The sequence below is a fragment of the Nomascus leucogenys genome, chromosome 5 (genome assembly GCF_006542625.1).
Source record: "Nomascus leucogenys isolate Asia chromosome 5, Asia_NLE_v1, whole genome shotgun sequence".
In the NCBI taxonomy this organism is placed as follows: domain Eukaryota; kingdom Metazoa; phylum Chordata; class Mammalia; order Primates; family Hylobatidae; genus Nomascus; species Nomascus leucogenys.
Genome location: NC_044385.1, coordinates 24,848,978 through 24,874,949, shown reverse-complemented (window position 1 = coordinate 24,874,949; position 25,972 = coordinate 24,848,978).

Below are 25,972 nucleotides of genomic sequence, written 5' to 3'. Positions count from 1 at the left end.
CAATCCCCCTTCAGTGAAGAACTTAACTGCCGCAGCTGCAGGAAGTGCTATCAGCAGAAAGCCTTCGACTGTCAGTCTTCAGGGTCTGCCTCAGTTGCAGACAGCTGCTTCACCCAAGGCCAAGCACCTATCCATGTAGCCCGCATCCAGTGACTGATCCACACAGGGATATAAAGGCTATCTCAGCCCAACTTGGGATTCAGACCTGTTTGGAATCACCTGTGGGCTGGAACTAGTGACTTGTTCCTAATAAATAGAATGCTGCAAACATGACAGAATGTCATTTCCATGACTAACTTACAAAAAAGGTGACTGCCATCTTGTTTGCTCTTCCTCTCTCTCTTACTGATATACTCACTTGCCCTTCTAACAGTTCACTGTGTTGTGAGAAGCTCTATGGTGAGGCCCAGATGGCAAGGAACAGAGGGGGGCCTCCAGCCAACAGCTTGTAAGGGACTAAGTCTTCCAGCCAATAGCCTATGAGGAAATGAAACCTGCCAATGACCACATGGGTGAGCTTGGAACAAATCCTCCCCACTCTGTTTGAGACCATAGCCCACAGCTGACAACTTGATTGCAGCCTTGTGAGAGTGCCAGAGACAGAGGGCCCAGCTAGGCTATGCTCAGATTCCTGACCCACAGAAATGGTGAAGTAAGTTTTGAGGTAAATGTTATTTAGCAATAGATGAGTGATACAACCGTGAAAAGCCATTTTAGCTCCAGAGCTCCCCAAAGGGTCAGCTGTGGCTGCTGTTGGACCTATATGGGAGTATGACATCTTCTAACATCTTCTTCTAACCAAATATGCTCCCTCTCCCCTCCTTTGCATGGGTGTTGATGCCAAGAGCATTCTGTAACAAACATCCTGAAAGCCAAACTCCATCTCTGTCTCTATTTCGTGGAGATCCCGACCTGTGACAGGGTTCATCCAATAAACATCTCGTGGAATAACTGCAGCCTCCACACAAAATTCCCACTTAATAATAGCATCCCTAAAAGAATGAAACTCGGGGGTAGAGCCAAGATGGCCGAATAGGAACAGCTCCCCTCTACAGCTCCCAGCCTGAGCGACACGGAAGATGGGTGATTTCTGCATTTCTGTTTGAGGTACCGGTTTCGTCTCACTAGGGAGTGCCAAACAGTGGGTGCAGGACAGTCGGTGAAGCGCACTGTGCGCCAGCCGAAGCAGGGCGAGGCATTGCCTCACTCGGGAAGCACAAGGGGTCAGGGAGTTCCCTTTCCTAGTCAGAGAAAGGGGTAACAGACGACACCTGGAAAATTGGGTCAGTCCCACCCTAATACTGCGCTTTTCCAATGGGCCTGGAAAATGGCACACTAGGAGATTGTGTCCCGCACCTGGCTTGGAGGGTCCTATGCCCACGGAGTCTCGCTGATTGCTAGCACAGCAGTCTGAGATCAAACTGCAAGGCTGCAGTGAGGCTGGGGGAGGGGCGCCCGCCATTGCCCAGGCTTGCTTAGGTAAACAAAGCAGCCAGGAAGCTCGAACTGGGTGGAGCCCACCACAGCTCAAGGAGGCCTGCCTGCCTCTGTAGGCTCCACCTCTGGGGGCAGGGCACAGACAAACAAAAACTCAGCAGGAACCTCTGCAGACTTAAATGTCCCTCTCTGACAGATTTGAAGAGAGTAGTGGTTCTCCCAGCACGCAGCTGGAGACCTGAGAATGGACAGACTGCCTCCTAAAGTGGGTCCCTCACGCCCGAGCAGCCTAACTGGGAGGCACCCCCCAGTAGGGACAGACTGACACCTCACTCGGCAGGGTACTCCTCTGAGACAAAACTTTCAGAGGAACTGTCAGACAGCTGAATTTGTGGTCTCACGAAAATCCGCTGTTCTGCAGCCACCGCTGCTGACACCCAGCCAAACAGGGTCTGGAGTGGACCTCTAGTAAACTCCAACAGACCTGCAGCTGAGGGTCCTGTCTGGTAGAAGGAAAACTAACAAACAGAAAGGACATCCACACCAAAAACCCATCTGTGCATCACCATCTTCAAAGACCAAAAGTAGATAAAACCACAAAGATGGGGAAAAAACAGAGCAGAAAAACTGGAAACTCTAAAAAGCAGAGCACCTCTCCTCCTCCAAAGGAACGCAGTTCCTCACCAGCAACGGAACAAAGCTGGACAGAGGATGACTTTGACGAGTTGAAAGAAGAAGGCTTCAGACGATCAAACTACTCTGAGCTACGGGAGGAAATTCAAAACAATAGCAAAGAAGTTAAAAACTTTGAAAAAAAAATTAGACGAATGGATAACTAGAATAACCAATGGAGAGAAGGGCTTAAAGGAGCTGATGGAGCTGAAAGCCAAGTATCGAGAACTATGTGAAGATTGCAGAAGCCTCGGTAGCAGATGCGATCAACTGGAAGAAAGGGTATCACTGATGGAAGAAGAAATGAATGAAATGAAGCAAGAAGGGAAGTTTAGAAAAAAAAGAATAAAAAGAAATGAACAAAGCCTTCAAGAAATTTGGGACTATGTGAAAAGACCAAACCTACGTCTGATTGGTGTACCTGAAAATGACGGGGAGAATGGAACCAAGTTGGAAAACACTCTGCAAGATATTATCCAGGAGAACTTCCCCAATCTAGCAAGGCAGGCCAACATTCAGATTCAGGAAATACAGAGAACGCCACAAAGATACTCCTCGAGAAGAGCAACTCCAAGACACATAATTGTCAGATTCACCAAAGTTGAAATGAAGGAAAAAATGTTAAGGGCAGCCAGAGAGAAAGGTCGGGTTACCCACAAAGGGAAGCCCATCAGACTAACAGCTGATCTCTCGGCAGAAACTCTACAAGCCAGAAGAGAGCGGGGGCCGGTATTCAACATTCTTAAAGAAAAGAATTTTCAACCCAGAATTTCCTATCCAGCCAAACTAAGCTTCATAAGTGAAGGAGAAATAAAATACTTTACAGACAAGCAAACGCTGAGTGATTTTGTCACCACCAGGCCTGCCCTAAAAGAGCTCCTGAAGGAAGCACTAAACATGGAAAGGAACAACCAGTACCAGCCACTGCAAAAACATGCCAAATTGTAAAGACCATCAAGGCTAGGAAGAAACTGCATCAACTAATGAGCAAAATAACCAACTAACATCATAATGACAGGATCAGATTCACACATAACAATAGTAACTTTAAATGTAAATGGGCTAAATGCTCCAATTAAAAGACACAGACTGGCAAATTGGATAAGGAGTCAGGACCCATCAGTGTGCTGTATTCAGGAAACCCATCTCACGTGCAGAGACACACAGAGACTCAAAATAAAGGGATGGAGGAAGATCTATCAAGCAAATGGATAAAAAAAAGGCAGGGGTTGCAATCCTAGTCTCTGATAAAATAGACTTTAAACCAACAACGATCCAAAGAGACAAAGAAGGCCATTACATAATGGTAAAGGGATCAATTCAACAAGAAGAGCTAACTATCCTAAATATATATGCACCCAACACAGGAGCACCCAGGTTCATAAAGCAAGTCCTGAGTGACCTACAAAGAGACTTAAACTCCCACACAATAATAATGGGAGATTTTAACACCCCACTGTCAACATTAGACAGATCAACCAGACAGAAAGTTAACAAGGATATCCAGGAATTGAACTCAGCTCTGCACAAAGTGGACCTAATAGACATCTACAGAACTCTCCACCCCAAATCAACAGAATATACATTTTTTTCAGCACCACACCACACCTATTCCAAAATTGACCACATAGTTGGAAGTAAAGCTCTCCTCAGCAAATGGAAAAGAACAGAAATTATAACAAACTGTCTCTCAGACCACAGTGCAATCAAACTAGAACTCAGGATTAAGAAACTCTCTCAAAACCGCTCAACTACATGAAACTGAACAACCTGCTCCTGAATGACTATTGGGTACATAATGAAATGAAGGCAGAAATAAAGATGTTCTTTGAAACCAACGAGAACAAAGACACAACATATCAGAATCTCTGGGACACATTCAAAGCAGTGTGTAGAGGGAAATTTATAGCACTAAATGCCCACAAGAGAAAGCAGGGAAGATCCAAAACTGACACCCTAACATCACAATTAAAAGAACTAGAAAAACAAGAGCAAACACATTCAAAAGCTAGCAGAAGGCTAGAAATAACTAAAATCAGAGCAGAATTGAAGGAAATAGAGACACAAAAAACCCTTCAAAAAATTAATGAATCCAGGAGCTGGTTTTTGAAAAGATCAACAAAATTGATAGACCGCTAGCAAGACTAATAAAGAAGAAAAGAGAGAAGAATCAAATAGATGCAATAAAAAATGAAAAAGGGGATATCACCACCGATCCCACAGAAATACAATCTACCATCAGAGAATACTACAAACACCTCTATGCAAATAAACTAGAAAATCTAGAAGAAATGGATAAATTCCTCAACACATACACCCTCCCAAGACTAAACCAGGAAGAAGTTGAAACTCTGAATAGACCAATAACAGGTTCTGAAATTCTGGCAATAATCAATAACTTACCAACCAAAAAGAGTCCAGGACCTGATGGATTCACAGCCGAATTCTACCAGAGGTGCAAGGAGGAACTGGTACCATTCCTTCTGAAACTATTCCAATTGATAGAAAAAGAGGGAATCCTCCCTAACACATTTTATGAAGCCAGCATCGTCCTGATACCAAAGCATGGCATAAACATAACCAAAAAAGAGAATTTCAGACCAATATCCTTGATGAACATTGATGCAAAAATCCTCAATAAAATACTGGCAAACCAAATCCAGCAGCACATCAAAAAGCTTATACACCATGATCAAGTGGGCTTCATCCCTGGGATGCAAGGCTGGTTCAACATACACAAATCAATAAATGTAATCCAGCATATAAACAGAACCAAAGACAAAAACCACATGATTATCTCAATAGATGCAAAAAGGCCTTTGACAAAATTCAACAACTCTTCATGCTAAAAATTCTCAATAAATTAGGTATTGATGGGACGTATCCAAAATAAAAAGAGCTATCTATGACAAACCCACAGCCAATATCTTACTGAATGGGCAAAAACTGGAAGCATTCCCTTTGAAAACTGGCACAAGACAGGGATGCCCTCTCTCACCGCTCCTATTCAACATAGTGCTGGAAGTTCTGGCCAGAGCAATCAGGCAGGAGAAGGAAATAAAGGGTATTCAATTAGGAAAAGAGGAAGTCAAATTGTCCCTGTTTGCAGATGACATGATTGTATATCTAGAAAACCCCATTGTCTCAGCCCAAAATCTCCTTAAGCTGATTAGCCACTTCAGCAAAGTCTCAGGATACAAAATCAATGTACAAAAATCACAAGCATTCTTGTACACCAATCACAGACAGAGAGCCAAATCATGAGTGAACTCCCATTCACAATTGCTTCAAAGAGAATAAAATACCTAGGAATCCAACTTACAAGGGATGTGAAGGACCTCTTCAAGGAGAACTACAAACCACTGCTCAATGAAATAAAAGAGGATACAAACAAATGGAAGAACATTCCATGCTCATGGGTTGGAAGAATCAATATCATGAAAATGGCCATACTGCCCAAGGTAATTTATAGATTCAATGCCATCCCCATCAAGCTACCAATGACTTTCTTCACAGAATGGGAAAAAACTACTTTAAAGTTCATATGGAACCAAAAAAGAGCCCGCATCACCAAGTCAATCCTAAGCCAAAAGAACAAAGCTGGAGGCATCATGCTACCTGACTTCAAACTATACTACAAGGCTACAGTAACCAAAACAGCATGGTACTGGTACCACAACAGAGACATAGATATATGGAACAGAACAGAGCCCTCAGAAATAATGCTGCATATCTACAACTATCTGATCTTTGACAAATCTGACAAAAACGAGAAATGGGGAAAGGATTCCCTATTTAATAAATGGTGCTGGGAAAACTGGCTAGCCATATGTAGAAAGCTGAAACTGGATCCCTTCCTTACACCTTATACAAAAATTAATTCAAGACGGATTAAAGACTTACATGTTAGACCTAAAACCATAAAAACCCTAGAAGAAAACCTAGGCAATACCATTCAAGACACAAGCATGGGCAAGGACTTCATGTCTAAAACACCAAAAGCAATGGCAACAAAAGCCAAAATTGACAAATGGGATCTAATTAAACTAAAGAGCTTCTGCACAGCAAAAGAAACTACCATCAGAGTGAACAGGCAACCTACAAAATGGGAGAAAATTTTCACAACCTACTCATCTGACAAAGGGCTAATATCCAGAATCTACAATGAACTCAAACAAATTTACAAGAAAAAAACAAACAACCCCATCAAAAAGTGGGCAAAGGACATGAACAGACACTTCTCAAAAGAAGACATTTATGCAGCCAAAAAACACATGAAAAAATGCTCATCATCACTGGCCATCAGAGAAATGCAAATCAAAACCACAGTGAGATACCATCTCACACCAGTTAGAATGGCCATCATTAAAAAGTCAGGAAACAACAGGTGCTGGAGAGGATGTGGAGAAATAGGAACACTTTTACACTGTTGGTGGGACTGTAAACTAGTTCAACCATTGTGGAAGTCAGTGTGGCGATTCCTCAGGGATCTCGAACTAGAAATACCATTTGACCCAGCCATCCCATTACTGGGTATATACCCAAAGGACTATAAATCATGCTGCTATAAAGACACATGCACACGTATGTTTATTGCGGCACTATTCACAATAGCAAAGAGTTGGAACCAACCCAAATGTCCAACAACGATAGACTGGATTAAGAAAATGTGGCACATATATACCATGGAATACTATGCAGCCATAAAAAATGATGAGTTCATGTCCTTTGTAGGGACATGGATGAAACTGGAAAACATCATTCTCAGTAAACTATTGCAAGGACAAAAAACCAAACACCACATGTTCTCACTCATAGGTGGGAATTGAACAATGAGAACTCAGACACAGGAAGGGGAACATCACACTCCGGGACTGTTGTGGGGTGGGGGGAGGGGGAGGGACAGCATTAGGAGATATACCTAATGCTAAATGATGAGTTAATGGGTGCAGCAAAACAACATGGCACATGGATACATATGTAACAAACCTGCACATTGTGCACATGTACCCTAAAACCTAAAGTATAATAATAAAAATAAATAAATAAAATAAAATAAAAAAGAATGAAACTCAATTCAATTCAACAAACATTTATCAAGTACAGCAGTGAACAAGCAGACAGATGTTGTGGGAAGACTGTCATTAAACACATAATAAGATATGAGTAAAAGCCTTCAGATTCATGAGAGAAGACCAAGAGTTAGCATCTCCTCTTTCCATTCCCCTTACCTTTGCCCTCATACAGCACAGGACTTGGAAAGGGCACCCAGCCTTCTCTTTCACCTCAGACACTCTTTCTACCATTGTGCAGACCTGGGAAGCTTACATTCTCCCAGGGTCACCTTCCCAGGATGAGGCTGTAACTTCTACCCTTGACCCGGAGTATACCAGTGAGACCCCTGGTTTGCAGCAAATCTGTGCAAACCTTCCAGAAAATTAAAGAATACCCTAGGGATAAAGAATCTGTCAATCAACAAGCACCCAAATGGATATACTGGGCCCTGGTAGCAGGGCAAAGTTGAGCATGTCCGTACCCAGAAGGGACACAAAAGAGAGAAGAAGGTTGAAGAATGTCCCAAGCAAAATACCAGGACATGATCCCCTACCACGAGCCAAATAAAAGTTATTACCGTTTGAGAAACTGTGTTTTTTCACCATTTTCTTCATTGCACTTAACATTGCGTGAATTATAGTATTCATTTTTTTCGTTACGTGTATCCCCTTAGAATATACATTTCTTGAGAGCAAGGATTTTGTTTGTCCACTGTAATGTATCCAGTGCCTGGGACAATCTTAGCCTAGTAGTTCACTGAGTATTGGTTGAATGAAGGAATTAGTGAATGAATTAGCTAATTTATTTAGTGTTAATCTTCAGATCCACAGATTCTGCTACACTTTACTAGCACAGAAGCTCTAGAGGAGCAGGGAGAATAGTGCCCCAAGTAACAGGTGTTCAGTCTAGAGGATGGCAGGGGATGTTTTAATACTCAGCATTTTTTTCATTTATTACTGAAAACAAATGTATGAGGTGGTATTATTGTGCTCTCATTTTGCAGATGAGAAAACTGATGAATAGAAAAATCAAGAAGCTTCCCTAAAGTCACACAGCTGGAAAGTTGCTGAGTAGGAAATTGAACTCAGATCTCTCTGACACCAAAGTGTCAGCTCTTTTCACTTACCCTACAGATATTGCATTTACAGAGACACACCAGTAGTATAATCCCTTTGTTTCAACAAATATTTATTGAGCAGCAAGGGTGCATCAGGACTACAGGCTCTTCAAGAGCAGGGGCCAAGTCTGCCTTTACTCACCGTTGATCCCCACACCTGGAACCATGCCTGGCATAAAATCGGTGCTCAATAAATATTTGTTAAATGAAAAAAACAGCTGTGCTAGGTACTCAGACTACATAAAACAGCCATAGTCCCTGTCCACACTGTTCAGAGTATGGTGGGGTCAAAGCCACATGGAACATACCAGAAAGGATGATCATCATTACAAGAAAAATTTATTGAGCATTTGCTACATATAAAATGCTCTTCTAGGCATTTTCCATGGATTAATTTATTTAACACTCCCAACAACCCTTTGAAATAGGTACTACTATTATCCTTATTTGAAAGATGAATAAACAGAGGCCCAGAGAGGCTAACTTGCCAAAGATCACAAAGCTAGTGAGTGGTAGAACCCAAGCAGTTCAGAGCCTGTGTTCCAATGAGTGGTCACTGTATTGCCTCTATCTGATCATTATAATCATAACAATAAACATGAGTACCTGAATGCTGAAAATCCCTGATGGCATTTGACCGCATAAACTTGGAAAGGAGTGGAATGACGCTGTTTGAAATATAGCACCATCAAAGACACCCTAACGCCAGCCTTCACATTTCCCCAGTGAAAGTTTCCACAAGCCCTTGTCAGCCCAGGCACAGCCATGGATCAGGAGCCAAGGTCATTTCTCTGTACTGATCTGATCCATCTGCCCCACTGCCCTTCTTCTGAGACCTTCTCACCCAAGGGGCTGGCAACTGGACCACATAGCTCCTTGATCCCACCCACAGCTTTACAAACAGAGGCCATGTCTGCCTAGAGCCACTGTACTTATGAAGACCTTGAAGTATTGATGTTCTGATGGTACCAGACAGAGGATGTCTTAACCCCAAGAAGCAGAGGTAATCACTCAGGGCAGAAAGTTTCTGGAGACTCCCCTCCCTTCAGCAGCATCTGCCTAGAGTACCTTACATGAAGGACATATGCTCAGTTTGTAAGCATAGAGATTTGCTTTCAGATTGATGAACTCATTCTTAAAAGGCTGGAGAGAGAACTCTTCAGCTGGTTTTCTATGGAAGTCAGGATATGGTTATGAACTTCTTTGCACATCTCCAAGGTTTAGGTATGGAGGGAGCTGTTCAAGGAAATGAGCTTCGAGAAGTTGTCTCTGCTGTGCTCCTTCCCTCCAATGGTGTGGCTCCTACATAGCTCCACAGTCATACAAAACTGCTGGTGTTTGTAAAAACTTCTAGAAAATGTGAGGGAAGAAGAACACACAACTAGATTTGGGTTGCACAATTCTAACCCACAACCAGAAGCCACATCCATCCAGAAGAGTAGCACATCCACCCAGGAACTCACCTGAGGTGCCACCCAGAGGACAGGCATTTGACCATGAACTGATGGAAGGGGTAGAATATAAGGACCTTTTGTCCTTTTCCAGGTGGAAATGAGAATTATCTAGCTGTACTTTGTGAAATTTAGCTCGCTCATTCTCCCCATCCCCCTGTGAAATAACTTTAATTCTGACCAGGAGAATTGTGGATTAAAACTAACACCTCCAAAAAGCCAGCAAGGAGCCAGCCCTGCATACAGAGCACAGATGCAATGTAGCCAGCATATGATATAACTGCATTGGTGATTCACCCAGTATATAACAGCCATGCTTTTCACAGCCTCTTTTCTTCTATAATCTCCAAAATCAAACCCCATCCAAATGTGATGTGTTAAAAAGAGAGAGATCTTTAATGAGCATGGAGAACGAATAGAAAAATTCAGTTTCTTTTAACTGCATTAAACAGAAATGCATAATTAGAACAACGTATTACTGAAAGTTAATTCTAGGGAGGGGAGGCACCTTCAATAAGGTATGTAAGTTTGAGAGTCTATGTGACAGTGAAGATTCAATGAGAAAGGGGCTTCTGGCTAGAAAAATTCTTTCAAATAACCACAATGGTAAAAAGCACTAAAGCCTCTTTCCCTTCCAAGGCATGGCTTACAGATGGCTTTTCCCAGACAGTGTGAAAGCCAGAGCTCCACATTTGTCCGATGAAATGAGTAACATCATCTTCCTCAACTTTTTTTTCTAAGGGGACTAGAATTCATACAGGTTCACCATTTGCCAATACCCAAGTCTTCTGACTCCCAATCTTGTTCTTTGTTCTCAGCTCCACATGGTCACTCAGAAAAGTGGAGAGCAGACTTTATGAGTCCTTCCCCACCCTGCAGAGAATATACCCACTTGGCCAGCCAGAGAGGCAACCATGGAGAGGTGCCCCTTGCACATCCTCCTGCACTAATCACACAATACACACAAGCATGAGCACACACATGTGTGCGCGCACACACACACACACACAGCTGTAGTCAGAGACATGAAGATAAGGAGATAGTTCACTTAAGGGGGGCTCCCAGTCCTGATCCTAAGGTTTTCTGATCTTTCACCTTAAAAATCACAGACCTGGCAGATGGAGCCACAGTTAACACACACACCAATAAACACTCCCTCCCCATGCTCTCACTCATCAATCTGTCTAGCAAAGTCCCCTGCTGAGGTCAGAAGTGGCTCTCTCAATGGCCCAGCTTGACCAGGCTTCACACCTAGATCACACATGGATTGAGATGCAGGAAGAAAGTGCCACACGCTCGCACCCCATCAACACTTAGAACAATCCTTCATGGTGAAGGGACAGCATGGGCCACAGTGGCTCAGAACAGAACTTAGGGTCAGATGGAGTTGAATTCATACCTCACTTCTTCCATTCTTCAGGCTTTTGCACAGCTCCAGCAAGCACCATTCACACTTTCCAGTGAGCACCATTCACACTTTTACCTCCAGACATAAGATTCACAGAGAATACAATGTGAATGATCATCCCCCACCCCCCACCCCACAATGGAGTTGTGACATGCTATGGCCATATCCACTAGCTATTAGCAATGAACTAATAGTATTACTTGAGAAAGAGCTTGGCCATCACTTTATTTGTAAAGTGACCATTTTAATGTCTACATCTCCAACTTATTCTAAGGATCAAATTAGATAATATAAGAAAAGTGCTCAGCACAGAGCCTGACACATTGAAAGCATCAATAACTATTAGCAATGATTATTTTTCAAGTCACCTAATCTAGGATCATGCCCACACAAGAACCACTGAGGTACTTGCTCTAAGAGCTTCATGAAAGGATGTCTATGACTCAGAGAGTTCCTCAACCTTACCTATGAGCCTTACTTGATTTCCCAGCCAACCCCAAATCCAGGTAGCCTCTTACTCTGTAAGTGCTACATGGAAAGGAGTGAATTTGGAGAGAATGAAACCACTATGAGACACTATTAGAAGTTTCTATTAGAATGATAAGGAGCAAAGAGTTCCCTGCACTGTACCACCCATAACCTGCCCCCATGGATGCGGTGTTATACCACCTCATTTTTAGAATAAGGAACCATCAGGCCCTCACCCATACTCTCCTGGCAGGGATTTGTGTATGTAATTAACAGAGATTAACAGCTGAATACAAAGGAAAATAATCCCTTACATTTTTATCATTGTACATGTTGTCCAGTGTGCTGCACAGTTGTTCAGTGGCCCCGCTCAACTGAGATTCCAGGAGAAAGTTAGCCCTAATGCCCTAAGGCAAACACCTTCATACATACATACATGCATATACATAATACATAATGAATTAACTCTCTTCTGTGCATGGTACTATGTACCACCCTTAAAAGAATTGAGAAAATAATCACTTATATCATTTTCTGTGCTTCATGATTCAGATGAGGAACCCATGAGGTAGAAGGCAGACGTCATTACTCCCAATTTACAGAAGAGAAAACTGAGTTAAGAAAGGTGACTCACCCATGGTGACAAGACAAATAAGTGGTACAGGTAGGACTCAGTCTACAGACTCCAACTCAAGTACTCCCTTCTCGCCAAGAGGTGGGCCTAAGAAGCATCTAAATTTAGCACCTGTATCTTTAATCACACAAGCAGGATCTCATCAACTCAGAGACTTTCAAAGAGGAAGGAATTTAAAGTTCATCTACTGCAATACTCTCATTTTACAGATGAGAAAACTCATTTTAATAGATACCATTATAATGTCCACTTCTCCCTAATGAGGTTATTTCCACATTCCATTTAATAGTCCATATTAATATAACATTGCTAATGTAGACACAATGGATTCTGCTAAATAAAAAAGGTGAAGTGGTAACAGATGGATTCACAAATCCTGTCTCTTCAGTGTCATATTTATGTTCAGTACCCTGGCTGGCCACAAACTAGCAGTGTGACCTGAAGAAAGTCACTTCAACCTTTCTGGGCTGAAGTTTTCTCATGTGTATAATGAGAAGATTGGATTAGAGAATTTATCTTCCATTTAGGTCCTTTCCAACTCTGAAACTCTTGTCTGTGAAAGTACTTTGCAAGGTCATCTACTCCAGCCACCACCTCCTCACTTAGAGATAGCATCTCTCTAAACTATTATTTGCTAAAACCAGTTTTAGTCCCAAATCATCCTGTGTGTCCATCATACTGCAAATGTCTTTGGTGAAAGCATTTATTTAAATTCTGATTAAAGCTCAAGCAAAGTTAGCTCCAGACAGACAAGCCCTTCAGACATGAAAGAGATGACAGTTTCCCATTCTCCAGACCAAGCCCTGAAAAACCCCAGAAGCTTTGACCCAGAAGGAGTGATGTCTACACTCACATATCTACACTCACATGAGCAGAATACACTTTCTTAGACACCTAATATTCGCTATTTGTTTTGTCCCACTGAACCCATGGCTGGAGTCCCAAAAGCAGTGGCAGTGGAATCCCCACAAAAGAAAGCCCCAAACTGTCCTGAGATGGAGTTCGTTTGGATTCCAAAGAAAGAAGCACTGAACACTAAGGTGATCAATCCAAAGCATTTATTAGGGGAACTTACAGAAGACTACAGCAATCCTGGCAATGAACAGTAAGAGAAAAGTGGTGTTCTACTTAGATATGTCTGCAGCAGGAGTTGAGGGTGTGGAGTTTATGTGAGTGTTTAAGGAATGTGGGTCAGGGTCTGGGTCAGGGTCAGGTTTTTTTCTAGTAAACCTAGATACCTTTATCAGTGCCTGGGAATATTTGAAACCCTGATTTGGGTTCAAGCCTGCTGGGAAAATCCTGCAGCTGGTTGAGTCACAGAGCAATCAAGACACTCCATGATTTTTGGTAAAGACGCAAAAAGAAAGCAAGGGCAACTGGGGACTCTACACTGCTCTAACCTGAGGCAGCCACCTGCTTCTGAGCCTCTCCATCTTCCAGAAAGGAAGCTGGGTGCAAGGCATTCCCAGCAACTCAGTCTTACAGGGCCAAGTCTTTCCAGTGAATGAAATTCATCTAAAAGAGAAAGAATGTCCCAAGTGGTCATCAAAAACAAGCTCAGGAAGGCAAGGTATGGAGTCAAATAGATACAGGGAGCTCTAACAAGATGACTACAGCAAGTAGCAAGTTGAACAAAACACAATGGATATTTAGGAATGCAACTTTGTCACAACTGAGGTTTTTTGTTATAATTTTTATTTAAGGAAATCTAAAAAATACAAAAATTTTTAGAATTTTTTTAACTATATAAACCATTTTGTTATATGTGTCTCTAAATGGTAAAAAGAAATAAAACAGAATAAAAGATGAAGTGTCTTTATAGGCCATCTTCTGCCTCTCTCATTCCCTCAAGACACCCCTGTGTATTCCCACACATACAACCAAGCACACATGCACACACAGGCATCCATAGTCACAAGACCATTCTCATGAATTTAGGGTCTAATCTTTCCATTCATCTCACAACTCAGTTTTTCTAAACATGTTTATATACCTAGATCAAATCTATGTAGGGTAGTTTGAAATGCAAGGATAATGTGTAATAACTAATCACAATCTCATAATTTTTAATGATTTGTGATGCCTCATGAGGATTTTTGTACTTAGGTTGCCTTTTGCTTATTCCAAGTATAGTAGTTTCCATTATACAAATATATTTGAATATATATCTCTATATATCTGCATATATATGATATGATATGCCTGCTTGTTCTATTAATGATAAGGCACTTGCCATCAGATGTCCACCCACAAATGCCTAGGTGCCATGGAAATTTGTTCCTGAACTACTCCTTTTAGCACCTCTTGGGATCCCTGTATCTGCTACTCGTGTCCAAATAGGCAAAACTCCCCAGCGTCTACTTATATTCATGGCTTGTCCAGAAGAAAAAGTTATATTAATATTATGTGGGGTTTGAATCTGGTTTTAATTGAATATTAAATGTGTATACCCTTGTTTGCCTTTCAATGTTTCCTTAAGATAAAAGAAGTAGCCCCATTTTATAGATAGGGCCACTGAGACAGTGAAAGTTTAATGTCATTATTGTCACAAGTAGATAAGGGTTGAGAGTCACCAGGTCCAAAATGTTAAAAAATACAGTCTGTTCTTGGTCTTAGTCACCAGATAGCCTCCTTTCAAAAGCAAGCAATCACACAGACAAGTGAAATGCAGTCCCTAGAAGACTCTTCATGAACTACTTCCGAGTCTTTGAGAACTACTTCCAGCTTTCTGAGAACTACTTTCACTTCGGGTTTTCAGTTGGGGCCGCGGGGTGTCCCACAGGGGACCAAGAATGTGCCTAATGTTGGAGAGGGGAGTGGGAAATAAAGTTCCAGAAATGGGATACTTGACTTTGCAGTCACATGAGGTGAGTACCATATAGCTGGTAGTCAGCAGCAGATTGCAGCCATAAATCTGATAGGTGGGGCTTGATTTTCACAATGCTCCATGTAGACAAATCTTTCTAGCTCTCCCATCAGCAACCTGTGGGAATAGGAAGGAGCCGGGAGTGCTCCAGAGGCCCACCTCATACTTAAATGGAAAAAGTTCCACTTTACCAGAGGTTTCAGAGAAGTTTTGTTTGAGAAACCTTTAAATTAAAGAATGTGCCAGCTTGATCCACTGGTAGTGATTGACTGAAACAGTTTGTTGAAATACTGAGGTCATTTCCAGGCTCTAGAAGAAAATTCTGTGATCAATTACCAATGTCTGCCATTGGTACTGAAGGGGAAATAGCATGATGCCATTTATGTGCAAATCCTGTATTAGAAGTAAATATCAAAATAAAAATTTTATGTTCCTATTTGATGCCAGGTGGTTTCCTTATGATACTCCTCTTCAAACTTTCATTCACATGCTCCCTAAAAGATTTTTGAAAATCTTTGTATCCTTCACTTTTTCAGTTGACATCTAAAATTCTCCATGATAAGTTCAGAGTCACAAAGGGTGTCAATTATGGGGACTGTAAATATTAATATTCTATAATAAATGTATTCCTCTTTATAGATGATAAACGTAAATATCATTTGATACCCATCATTATCCATTTTTAATATGAGCAATTTTTATTTTTTTCCAGCTATTTGCATATTTATTTAATCAACATTTACTGAGTAGCTTTATTTTCTTGGTGCTAGCAGCATAAGATATACAGGATGAGTCCTGTGTATATATCAATTTCAAAAATATATGTCAATTTCAAAAACAGGAAAACTATACTATTTTGCTTAGGGATAAATATGTAGGTGGTAAAATTATACATGAAAGCAAGAAAATGTCTATCATAAAAGTCAAGGTGATGATTACATCAAGGGAAGGTGAGGGAAATGTCACCTTCATCATCATGAAGAGAGGACACACACCTGGGGGAGTTGCAGAGTAGTCCAGACTTGGGCTAGGTAGCCCATTCTTCTGCACATTCTTAGACTGCCTGAGCCTCTTTTTCACAGAAAAAAGTGATTGCACTGATACGAACTGAAAACACACAGGGTGTGCCAGAATAGGGGAATTTTTGCACTTGAAGGATGCAAATGATGTGCATTCTTTTTTTTTTTTTAATGATTTTACCTTTGTTTATTGACTAAAGATTTGGTTCCTTTATGTCTTCTTAGATTTTCCCTATGTCATCCAAAATGTTTTTTTTTTAAATTTTAAGTTCCCGGATACATGTGCAGAATGTGCAGGTTTGTTACATAGATATACGTGTGCCATGGTGGTTTGCTGCATCAACTAACAGGCAAAATAACCAGCTAACATCACAATGACAGGATCAAATTCACATATAACAATATTAACCTTAAATGTAAATCGGCTAAATGCCCCAATTAAAAGACACAGACTGGCAAATTGGATAAAGAGTCAAGACCCATCAGTGTGCTGTATTCAGGACACCCGTCTCACGTGCAGAGACACACACACAGGCTCAAAATAAAGGGATGGAGGAAGATCTACCAAGCAAATGGAAAACAGAAAAAAAAGCAAGGGTTGCAATCCTAGTCTCTGATAAAACAGACTTTAAACCAACAAAGATCAAAAGAGACAAAGAAGGCCATTACATAATGGTAAAGGGATCAATTCAACAAGAAGAGCTAACTGTCCTAAATATATATGCACCCAATACAGGAGCACCTGGATTCATAAAGCAAGTCCTTAGAGACCTACAAAGAGACTTAGACTCCCACACAATAATAATGGGAGAATTTAACACCCCACTGTCAATATTAGACAGCTCAACGAGACAGAAGGTTAACAAGGATATCCAGGACGAACTCAGCTCTGCCCCAAGCGGACCTAATAGACTTCTACAGAACTCTCCACCTCAAATCAACAGAATATACATTCTTCTCAGCACCACATCACACTTATTCTAAAATTGATCCCATAATTGGAAGTAAAACACTCCTCAGCAAATGTAAAAGAACAGAAAGCATAACGCACTGTCTCTCAGACCACAATGCAATCAAATTAGAACTCAGGATTAAGAAATTCGCTCGAAACTGCACAACTACATGGAAACTGAACAACCTGCTCCTGAATGACTACTGGGTACATAACGAAATGAAGGCACAAATAAAGATGTTCTTTGAAACCAATGAGAACAAAGACACAATGTACCAGAATCTCTGGAACACATTTAAAAGCAGTGTGTAGAGGGAAATTTATAGCACTAAGTGCCCACAAGAGAAAGCAGGAAAGGTCTAAAATCGACATCCTAACATAACAATTAAAAGAACTAGAGAAGCAAGAGCAAACAAATTCAAAAGCTAGCAGAAGGCAAGAAATAACTAACATCAGAGCAGAACTGAAGAAGATAGAGACAAAAAATCCTTCAAAAAATCAATGGATTCAGGAGCTGGTTTTTTGAAAAGATCAACAAAATTGATAGACCGAGCAGGGCTAATAAAGAAGAAAAGAGAGAAGAATCAAACAGACGCAATAAAAAATGATAAGGGGGATATCACCACCAATTCCCTGAAAATACAACTACCATCAGATAATACTATAAACACCTCTAAGCAAATAAACTAGAAAATCTAGAAGAAATGGATAAATTCCTGGACACATACACCATCCCAAGTCTAAACCAGGAAGAAGTTGAATTGCTGAATAGACCGATAACAGGTTCTGAAATTGAGGCAATTAAAAAAAAAAAGTCCAGGAACAGATGGATACACAGCCAAATTCTACCAGAGGTACAAAGAGGAGCTGGTGCCATTCCTTCTGAAACTATTCCAGTCAATAGAAAATAAGGGAATCCTCCCTAACTCATTTTATGAGGCCAGCATCATCCTGATACCAAAGCCTGGCAGAGACACAACAAAAAAAGAGAATTTTAGACAAATATCCCAGATGAACATCGATGTGAAAATCCTCAATAATATACTGGCAAACCGAATCCAGCAGCACATCAAAAAGTTTATCCACCACGATCAAGTCAGCTTCATCCCTGGGATGCAAGGTTGGTTCAACATATGCAAATCAATAAACGCAATCCATCACATAAACAGAATCAATGACAAAAAACACGATTATCTCAATAGATTCAGAAAAGTCCTTTGATAAAATTCAGCAGCCCTTCATGCTAAAAACTCTCAATAAATGAGGTATTGATGGAACATATCTCAAAATAATAGGAGCTATTTATGAAAAACCCACAACCAATATCATACTCAGTGGGCAAAAGCTGGAACCATTCCCTCTGAAAACCAATACAAGACCAGGATGCCCTCTCTCACCACTCCTATTCAACATAGTGTTGGAAGTTCCGGCCACAGCAATCAGGCAAGAGAAAGAAATAAAGGCATTCAGTTAGGAAGAGAGGAAGTCAAATTGTTTCTGTTTGCAGATGACATGATTATATATTTAGAAAACCCCATAGTCCCAGCCCAAAATCTCCTTAAGCTGATAGGAAATTTCAGCAAAGTCTCATGATACAAAATCAATGTGTAAAAATCACAAGCATTCCTATACACCAGTAACAGAAAAACAGAGAGCCAAATCATGAGTGAACTCCCATTCACAATTGCTCCAAAGAGAATAAAATACCTAGGAATCCAACTTACAAGGGATGTGAAGGACCTCTTCAAGAACTACAAACCGCTGCTCAACAAAATAACAGAGGACACAAACAAATGGGAGAACATTCCATGCTCATGGATAGGAAGAATCAATATCATGAAAATGGCCATACTTCCCAAGGTAATTTATAGATTCAATGCCATCTCCATCAAGCTACCAATGACTTTCTTAACAGTATTGGAAAAAACTACTTTAAAGTTCATATGGAACCAAAAAAGAGCCCGCATAGCCAAGACAATACTAAGCAAAAAGAACAAAGCTGGAGGCATCATGCTACCTGACTTCAAACTATACTACAAGGCTACAGTAACCAAAACAGCATGGTACTGATACCAAAACAGAGAGATAGACCAATGGAACAGAATAGAGCCCTCAGAAATAACACCACACATCTATAACCATCTGATCTTTGACAAACCTGACAAAAACAAGAAATGGGGAAAGGATTCCCTATTTAATAAATGGTGCTGGGAAAACTAGCTAGCCATATGTAGAAAGCCAAAACTGGATCCCTTCCTCATACCTTATACAAAAATTAATTCAAGATGGATTAAAGACTTAAATGTAAGACCTAAAACCATAAAAACCCTAGAAGAAAACCTAGGCAATACCATTCAGGATATAGGCATGGGCAAAGACTTCATGACTAAAACACCAAAAGCAATGGCAACAAAAGTCAAAATAGACAAATGCGGTCTAATTAAACTAAAGAGCTTCTGCACAGCAAAAGAAACTATCATCAGAGTGAACAGGCAACCTACAGAATGAGAGAAAAATTTTGCAATCTACCTATCTGACAAAGGGCTAATATCCAGAATCTACAAGGAACTTAAACAAATTTACAAGAAAAAAAAAACATCAAAAAGTGGGCAAAGGATATGAACAGACACTTCTCAAAAGAAGACATTTATGCAGCCAAAAGACATGTGAAAAAATGCTCATCATCACTGGTCATCAGAGAAATGAAAATCAAAACCACAATGAGATACCATCTCACACCAGTTAGAATGGTGATCATTAAAAAGTCAGGAAACAAGGGATGCTGGAGAGGATGTGGAGAAACAGGAACACTTCTATACTGTTGGTGGGAGTGTAAATTAGTTCAACCATTGTGGAAGACGGTGTGGTGATTCCTCAAGGATCTAGAACTAGAAATACCATTTGACCCAGCCATCCCATTACTGGGTATATAACCAAAGGATTATAAATCATGCTACTATAAAGATACATGCACACGTATGTTTATTGTGGCACTATTCACAATAGCAAAGACTAGGAACTGACCCAAATGTTCATCAATGATAGAGTGGATTAAGAAAATGTGGCACATATACACCATGGAATACTATGCAGCCATAAAAAAGGATGAGTTCATGTCCTTTGCAGGGACATGGATGAAGCTGGAAACCATCATTCTCAGCAAACTATCACAAGGACAGAAAACCAAACACCTCATGTTCTCACTCATAGGTGGGAGTTGAATAATGAGAACACATGGACACGGGGCAGAGAACATCACACACCGGGGCCTGTCAGGGGGTGGGGGAGCTGGGGGAGGGATAGCATTAGGAGAAATATCTAATGTAAATGATGAGTTGATGGGTGCAGCAAACTAACATGGCATATGTATACCTATGTAACAAACCTGCACATTGTCCACATGTACCCTAGAACTTAAAGTATAATAAAAAAAAAAAAAGAAGAAGAAAATCCCATTTTCTGAGGGGAAATTCAAGCCAGCTGCAGATGTTTGCACAAGTAATAAGGACCCAAACGTTAACCCCCAAGGCAATGGGAAAATATCTCCAGGGCATGTCAGAGACCTTTGCAGCAGCCTCTCCCATCACAGACCCAGTGGTCTAGGAGGAACAAATGGCTTTGTGGGTAGGGCCCAGGGTACCTGTGCTGTATGCAGCCTGGGGACTTGGTGTCCTGTGTCCCAACCACTCCAGCCATGGCTGAAAGGGGCCAATGTAGAGCTCGAGACGTGGCTTCAGAGGGTGCAAGCCCTAAGCCTTGGCAGCTTCCATGTGGTGTTGAGCCTGCAAGTGCACAGAAGTCAAGAATCGGGGCTTGGGAACCTCCACCTAATTTCAGAAGATGTATAGAAATGCCTGGATGTCCAGGCAGATGTTTGCTGCAGGAGTGGGGCTCTCATGGAGAACCTCTGCTAGGGCAGTGCAGGAAATGTGGGGTTGGAACCCCCACACGGAGTCCCTACTGGGGCACCATCTAGTGGAAAGAAAAGGGCCACCATCCTCCAGACCCAGAATGGTAGATCCACCTGCAGCTTGCATTGTACACCTGGAAAAGCTGCAGACACTCAGTGCCAGTCTGTGAAAGCTGCTAGAAGGGAGGCTGTACCCTGCAAAGCCACAGGAGTGGAGCTGCCCAAGACCATGGGAGCCCACCTCTTGCATCAGTGTGACCTGGATGTGAGACATGGAGTCAAAGGGGATCATTTTGGAGCTTTACAATTTGAATGCCCCATTGGGTTTTGGAATTGCATGGGCCCTGTAACTGTTTTGTTTTGGCCAATTTCTCCCATTTGGAATGGCTGTATTTACCCAATACCTGTACCCCCATTGTATCTAGGAAGTAACTAGCTTGCTTTTGATTTTATAGGCTCACAGGCAGAAGGGACTTGCCTTGTCTCAGATGAGACTTTGCACTGTGGACTTTTGGGTTAATGCTGAAATGAGTTAAGAATTTGGGGGACTGTTGGAAAGACGAGATTGGTTTTAAAATGTGAGGAAATGAGCTTTGGAGGGGTCAGGGGTGGAATGATATGGCTTGGCTCTTTGTCCTCACCCAAATCTCATCTTGAATTGTATTCCCATAATTTCTATGTGTGGTGGGAGGGACCTAGTGGGAGACAGTTTGAATCATGAGGGTGGTTTCCCTCATACTGTTCTCGTGGTAGTGAATAAGTCTCATGAGGTCTGATGGTTTTATCAGGGGTTTCCGCTTTTGCATCTTCCTCATTTTCTCTTGCTGCTGCCATATGAGAAGTGCCTTTAGCCTCCCGCCATGATTCTGAGGCCTCCCCAGCCATGTGGAACTGTAAGTCCAACTAAACCTCTTTCTCTTCCCAGTCTCAGGTGGTATTTATCAGTAGCATAAATATGGACTTATACACCACATAAATGTCTTCTTTTGAGAAGTATGTTTATATCCTTTGCCCACTTTTTGATGGGTTTTTTTTTTTTTTTTTGTAAATTTGTTTTAAGTTCCCTGTAGATTCTGGATATTAGACCTTTGTCAGATGGGTAGACTGCAAAAATTTTCTCCCATTCTGTAGGTTGCCTGTTGACTCTGATGATAGTTTCTTTTGCTGTGCAGAAGCTCTTTTGTTTAATAAGATCCCATTTGTCAATTTTGGCTTTTGTTGCCGTTGCTTCTGATGTCTTAGTCATGAAGAATTTGCCCATGCCTATGTCCTAAATGGTACTGCCTAGGTTTTCTTCTAGGGTTTTTATGATTTGGGGTTTTTACATTTAAGTCTTCAATCCATCTTGAGTTAATTTTTGTGTAAGGTGTAAGGAAGGGGTCTAGTTTCAGTTTTCTGCATATGGCTAGCCAGTTCTCCCAGCACCATTTATTAAATAGGGAATCCTTTCCCCATTGCTTGTTTTTGTCAGGTTTGTCAAAGATCAGATGGCTGTAAATGTGTGGTGTTATTTCTGAGGTTTCTGTTCTGTTCCATTGATCTATATGTCTGTTTTTGTATGAGTACCATGCTGTTTTGGTTACTGTAGCCTTGCGGTATAGTTTGAACCCAGGTAGAGTGATGCCTCCAGCTTTGTTCTTTTTGCTTAGGATTGTCTTGGCTATACAGGGTCTTCTCTATTCCATACGAAATTTAAAGTAGTTTTTTCTAATTCTGTGAAGAATGTCAATGGTAGTTTGATGGGAATAGCATTGAATCTATAAATTACTTTTCATGATATTGATTCTTCCTATCCATGAGGATAGAATGTTCTTCCATTTGTTTGGGTCCTCTTATTTCCTTGAGCAGTGGTTTGTAGTTCTCCTTGAAGTGGTCCTTCATATCCCTTGTAAGTTGGATTCCTAGATATTTTATTTACAATTGCTCTCTTTGGAGAAATTGTAAATGGGAGTTCACTCATGATTTGGCTCTCTGCTTATCTATTGTTGGTGTGAAGGAACGCTTGTGATTTTTGCACATTGATTTTGTATCATGAGACTTTGCTGAAGTTGTTTATCAGATTAAGGAGATTATGGGCTGAGACTATGGGGTTTTCTAAATATGCAGTCATGTCATCTGCAAACAGAGACAATATGACCTCCTCTCTTCCTATTTGAAAGCCCTTTCTTTCTTTCTCTTGCCTGATTGCCTTGGCCAGAACTTCCAACACTATGTTCAATAGGAGTGGTGAGAGAGGGCATCCTGGTCTTGTATCAGTTTTCAAAAGGAATGGTTCCAGCTTTTGCCCACTCAGTATGATATTGGCTGTGGGTTTGCCATGAATAGCTCTCATTATTTTGAGATATGTTTCATCAGTACCTAGTTTATTGAGAGTTTTTAGCATGAAGTGGGTGTTGAATTTTATCGAAGGCCTTTTCTGAATCTATTGAAATAATCATGTGTTTTTTGTCTTTGGTTCTATTTATGTGATGGGTTACGTTTATTGATTTGCATATGTTGAACCAGCCTTGCATCCTGGGGATGAAGCCGACTTGATTGTGATGGGTAAGTTTTTTGATATGCTGCTGAATTTGGTTTGCTAGTATATTATTGAGGATTTTCACATCGATGTTCATCAGGAATATTGGCCTGAAGTTTTCCTTTTTTGTTATGTCTCTGCCAGGTTTTGGTATCAGGATGATGCTGGCTTCATAAAATGAGTTAGGGAGGAGTCCCTCCTTTTCAATTGTTTGGAATCGTTTCAGAAGGAATGGTACCAGCTGATCTTTGCACCTCTGGTAGAATTCGACTGTGAATCCATCTGGTCCTGGGTTGTTTGTTGTTGCTGTTGTTGTTAGGCTATTAATTATTGCCTCAGTTTCAGAACTTGTTATTGGTCTACTCAGGGATTTGACTTCTTCCTGGTTTAGTCTTAGGAGGGGGTGTGTGTCCAGGAATTTATTCATTTCTTTTAGATTTTCTAGTTTATTTGCTTAGAGGTGTTTATAGTTTTCTCTGATGGTAGTTTGTATGTATTGGGGGTCAGTGGTGATATCCTCTTTATCCTTTTTTATTGTATCTATTTGCTGGCTCTTTTTTTCTTTATTAGTCTACCTAGCAGTCTATCTATTTTGTTAATTTTTTCAAAAAAACAGCTCCTAGATTCACTGATTTTTTGGAGGGTTTTTTGTGTCTCTATCTCCTTCAACTCTGCTCTATCTTAGTTATTTCTTGTCTTCTTCTAGCTTTTGAATTAGTTTCCTCTTGCTTCTCTAGCTCTTTTATTTGTGATGTTAGGGTGCTGATTTGAGATCTTTCTAGCTTTCTGATGTGGGCATTTAGTGCTATAAATTCCCCTCTTAACAATTCTTTAGCTGTGTCACAGAGATTCTGGTATGTTATCTCTTTGTTCTCATTGGTTTCAAATAACTTATTTATTTCTGCCTTAATTTCATTATTTACCCAGGAGTCATTCAGAAGCAGGTTGTTCAATTTCCTTGTAATTGCGTAGTTTTGAGTGAGTTTCTTAATCCTGAGTTCTAATTTGATTTCACTGTGGTCTGAGAGACTGTTATGATTTCAAGTTTTTTTGCATTGAGTGATTTTTACAACAGTCAGAAAACTTACATCACTCCTTTTTCTTCTTAATTAATTTCTTTCTACTTCTTCACAAAATTTTATCCTAATGTAATATTTTATTTGCTTAAACATCTTCTATTGGTCACCCTAACTCTCTGTAATAAAATATGTGTATTATTTAAATTATTTTTTAATATTTGGTAACTATAAGACTTTAAGTGTTTAAATTTTTTCTCCAGAGTTGATTTATCATTGTAATTATTAACATAACATTTGTCAAAATAACATAAATATATTAAAATTTTTGCTTAATAATTATTAAACAAATGTTGTTTTAAAATATAGAGATGGGGTCTTGCTACATTGCTCAGGCTAGCCTCAAACTCTTCGGCTCAAACTATCTTCCCGACCTCAGCCTCCCAGGTAGCTGAGACAACTGAACCCAGCTCATAAATGCAATTTTTAAAAAAGAAACTACATCTCTTAATGAGATTAGTGAAGCTGGATTGCTGAGGTTTTTAATTTCAATTAGTTCATCTATCTTTGGATAAAAATTACTTACTGCTAGACTAAGACATAGCTTAGGAGCTGTTAAGAATATTGTAAAAGACTTTGACATGGGCAAAAGATTATTTGGTGTCCTTTCAATGAAAAGCTGGGTGCTGCCTAGCAGGACTCTCCTACCACCAGGGGGTTATCTGATTCTATAAGGGTATGTGCCTTTGATAGTCTTTGACAGTTTATTTTATAACTCTGTAAACTGCAGCAAGTTGAAAGTAAATAAAATGATGCTTGTCCATGAAAATGTAAACTAATTTTGTCTGATAGAGATACAATTGATCCCTGCTCTTTAGAAAACATAATTCTAAACATTAGATTTTTTTCCCTTTAAGATAACAACCAGTTCTGATCTATTAGCAAATTCATTTTAGCATTCATGATTTCCTATATATGTATAACATTTTTCCTTTATGAAAATTATCCTGTAACAATAAATTATGTTTCTACCTTTTATTGTTATAGACAAAAGCACTAAGTAACTTTGTTAAAACATTTGTGGTGATGGGAATGGAAGGAGTTTGGTTACAGTGACAACCGTTCTTTAACTTCTAAATTATATGTCAAAATTCATATAAAATAATCTGTAATCAAAATTTATTTGTAGTGATCTTACAGCTGAAAATTCAATTTAGTCCTCCTTCAATTTTGAAAGCAAAGAATTGGAAACCTTCAAGTCAACAATGGTGTGTTGAAAAAAAAAAAGAATTGGAAACCATCTGACTCACACATCTACCAGCCATTAGTCATTTGCTTTCTCAAAACCATTATTTTGAAATCTCTCTTTGTTTGGACACTGGAGGTTTTGATACCCTGGGACAATGTACCACGGTAAGACCCAAAATGGTGGCAAATATTCATTTATTT